This window comes from Schistocerca americana, chromosome 3 (assembly GCF_021461395.2).
Source record: "Schistocerca americana isolate TAMUIC-IGC-003095 chromosome 3, iqSchAmer2.1, whole genome shotgun sequence".
Lineage (NCBI taxonomy): Eukaryota > Metazoa > Arthropoda > Insecta > Orthoptera > Acrididae > Schistocerca > Schistocerca americana.
Window position 1 is genome coordinate 168,985,256 of NC_060121.1, and position 4,286 is coordinate 168,989,541.

Sequence of the window (4,286 nt, forward strand, 5' to 3'; positions counted from 1 at the left end):
AACACAGTCTTCGGTTTGCGTTCCCCAAACATTTTCTATGAGTTAATTCCAATTTAAGTTGTTCGGCATTGTAGTTCCTAGGTATTTAGTTGACTACGGCCTTTAGATTTGTCTGTTTTATCGTGAACCGAAGGTTAACGGATTCCTTTTAGCACTCATGTTGATGACCTAGCACTTTTCATTATTTAGGGTCAATTGCCAATTTACGCGTCATTCACATATCTTTTCTAAATCATTTTGCAAATTTGTTTTGATCTTCTGATGAGTTTACTAGATGATTAACGACAGCATCATCTGCAAACAACCTAAGACGACTGCTCAGATTGTCCCCTATCCTTTATATACACTCCTGGAAATTGAAATAAGAACACCGTGAATTCATTGTCCCAGGAAGGGGAAACTTTATTGACACATTCCTGGGGTCAGATACATCACATGATCACACTGACAGAACCACAGGCACATAGACACAGGCAACAGAGCATGCACAATGTCGGCACTAGTACAGTGTATATCCACCATTCGCAGCAATGCAGGCTGCTATTCTCCCATGGAGACGATCGTAGAGATGCTGGATGTAGTCCTGTGGAACGGCTTGCCATGCCATTTCCACCTGGCGCCTCAGTTGGACCAGCGTTCGTACTGGACGTGCAGACCGCGTGAGACGACGCTTCATCCAGTCCCAAACATGCTCAATGGGGGACAGATCCGGAGATCTTGCTGGCCAGGGTAGTTGACTTACACCTTCTAGAGCACGTTGGGTGGCACGGGATACATGCGGACGTGCATTGTCCTGTTGGAACAGCAAGTTCCCTTGCCGGTCTAGGAATGGTAGAACGATGGGTTCGATGATGGTTTGGATGTACCGTGCACTATTCAGTGTCCCCTCGACGATCACCAGTGGTGTACGGCCAGTGTAGGAGATCGCTCCCCACACCATGATGCCGGGTGTTGGCCCCGTGTGCCTCGGTCGTATGCAGTCCTGACTGTGGCGCTCACCTGCACGGCGCCAAACACGCATACGACCATCATTGGCACCAAGGCAGAAGCGACTCTCATCGCTTAAGACGACACGTCTCCATTCGTCCCTCCATTCACGCCTGTCGCGACACCACTGGAGGCGGGCTGCACGATGTTGGGGCGTGAGCGGAAGACGGCCTAACGGTGTGCGGGACCGTAGCCCAGCTTCATGGAGACGGTTGCGAATGGTCCTCGCCGATACCCCAGGAGCAACAGTGTCCCTAATTTGCTGGGAAGTGGCGGTGCGGTCCCCTACGGCACTGCGTAGGATCCTACGGTCTTGGCGTGCATCCGTGCGTCGCTGCGGTCCAGTCCCAGGTCGACGGGCACGTGCACCTTCCGCCGACCACTGGCGACAACATCGATGTACTGTGGAGACCTCGCGCCCCACGTGTTGAGCAATTCGGCGGTACGTCCACCCGGCCTCCCGCATGCCCACTATACGCCCTCGCTCAAAGTCCGTCAACTGCACATACGGTTCACGTCCACGCTGTCGCGGCATGCTACCAGTGTTAAAGACTGCGATGGAGCTCCGTATGCCACGGCAAACTGGCTGACACTGACGGCGGCGGTGCACAAATGCTGCGCAGCTAGCGCCATTCGACGGTCAACACCGCGGTTCCTGGTGTGTCCGCTGTGCCGTGCATGTGATCATTGCTTGTACAGCCCTCTCGCAGTGTCCGGAGCAAGTATGGTGGGTCTGACACACTGGTGTCAATGTGTTCTTTTTTCCATTTCCAGGAGTGTAGATAAGGGGCAGGGCCTATAACACTGTCTTGGTGAACGCCAGAATTCTGGTTTACTCGATCCCGTCCCGTACTACGAAATGCGATCTGTCTGACAGTAAATCATGAATCCAGTCACATAAATGAGACGATATTCCATAAGCAAGCAGTTTCACTACAAGCCGCTTGCGTGCTACAGTATGAAGAGCCTATTGGAAATCTAGAAATACGCAATCAATTTGAAATCCCTTGTCAATAGCACTCAACACTTGGTGTGTGTAAAGAGCTAGTTGTGTAACACAAAATCTGTATGTGTTGTATATCTAAAACCATGTTGACTGTCTGTCAATAGGACCTTATCTTTGGGGTAATTCGTAATATTCGAATCTAATATGTGTCAAAAATCCTGCTGCATATCGACGTTAATGATACAGACCGGTAATTTAGTGGACTACTCCTACTACCTTCCTTGATTATTGGTGCGGTCTGTGCAACATTCCAGTTTTTGGGTACGGATCTCCCGTTGAGAGAGCGGTTGCATATGATTGTTAAGTATGGAGCTATTGTATCAGCATACTATGAAACGAACCTAATTCGTATACAGGCTGGGCCAGAAGAGTAGGATATCTGGTTCTAAGTTGCTCAAGTTGGCAGCTGTTCTTGATCTGAATTCTGTAATACTTACTTCGTCTTGTTTGGTGAAGGAAATTCGGAAGGCTGTGTTTAGTGACTGCGTTTTCGCAGTGATGTCCATAGTATTTCCATTGCTATCGCGCGGGGAAGTCATTGACTGCGTCTTGCCGCTAGCGTACTCTACATACGACCAGAATCTCTTAGGATTTTCTGCCAGGTTTCGAGACAATGTTCCGTTGTGGAAACTATGATAAGCATCTCGCATTGATGACCTCGTCAAATTTCAAACTTCTGTAAAAGATCACACATCTTGGAGATTTTGCTTCCGTTTAAATTTCGTCTGTATTTTTCATTGTTTCTGGACCAGTGTTCCGACCCGTTTTCTGTGTCAAAGAAGACCAGCTCATTCGTTTGTTAATTTATTTGGTATAAACCTCTCAACTGCTGGCGATCCTAATTCTTTGAATTAAAGCCACATCTGTTCTACACTTACTTCGTTAAATTGGAAGGAGTGGAGGCTGGCTCTCAGGAAGACGTCAAGCGATTTTTTAACTGATTTTAGGAATAGGTATATTTACGCTCATTTTTGGAGCGTTTTGGGGTTACAATATTCAGTCTCGCTACGATAAACCTGTGCTCATAAATCCTTGTGTCCGTTTTAATGCTCATTATAAGCTCAGGTATATTTGTTGCTAAGACGTCAAGTGTGTTTTCACAACCGTTTGGGATTCGCGTGGGCTCATGAACAAACTGCTCGAAACAATTTTCAGAGAATGCACTTAGCACGATTTCGGATGGTGTTCTATGCGTACCTCCGGATTTAAATATGCATTTTCACCAACATATCGAGGGCAAATTTAAGTCACCACCAAGTATAATTATGTGAAACGGGTACATGTTCTAAATTAAACTCAAGTTTTCTTTGAATCTTTCAGAAATTGGGCGGTCGGTCAGAGGGTTAGCTGCCATCTGTAATAAAAAAACCTGAAAAAATTGGCCCGCATCTCGTGGTCGTGCGGTAGCGTTCTCGCTTCCCACGCCCGGGTTCCCGGGTTCGATTCCCGGCGGGGTCAGGGATTTTCTCTGCCTCGTGATGGCTGGGTGTTGTGTGCTGTCCTTAGGTTAGTTAGGCTTAAGTAGTTCTAAGTTCTAGGGGACTGATGACCATAGATGTTAAGTCCCATAGTGCTCAGAGCCATTTGAACAATTTTTTTGAAAAAATTGATCAACTATGAACTTGAAAGAATCTCATGGGATATCCGCCCGGACAAATGCAACGATCACTAATTAGCAATACGAGATAAACTAAAGACAAATTGGTCACGTTGTTGGACATCAAAGCGGAAGAGCTAGGTTCAAAACTCCCTCGTGCCTTTTATTTAGCTCTTTTTCAGAACGTTACGAACTGTCCGTCCGGTCATTGATATTTTGTCCTCTTTCTGTAGACTTGGCAATTGTCATACTATACGTTGCTTATAGAATATGAGTCATGTGGCAAGAACATATTACCGTCGCAAGTAAACGTGCTGAATAGTGAGATCAGGAGAGATAAGGCAGAGACTTCTCAGGGAGACTAAAACAATAAATAAACGGTTGCGAGCTATGACACAGCAAAGGAATTCAAGAGTCAAGACTTACAAAATGGTACTCAACTTCAAAAACGTTAAAAATATATGTTCTGACAGAGCACAGAGAAACTGTGTGATTGTGAAATTATTGCGTTCATTTCTTGCAGCTTATGCGATAAACTATTACGCCTTCATCATTTGCTTGGGAGTGATTACATTCACATTCATACGAACATATAAATCAGGCAAGGAATCATACCTCACTCACTCACTAGGCGTCGGTAAAAAATTCCTGTCATACGGCACACGCACTGTCACTAATGTCGTGTATGACACATCA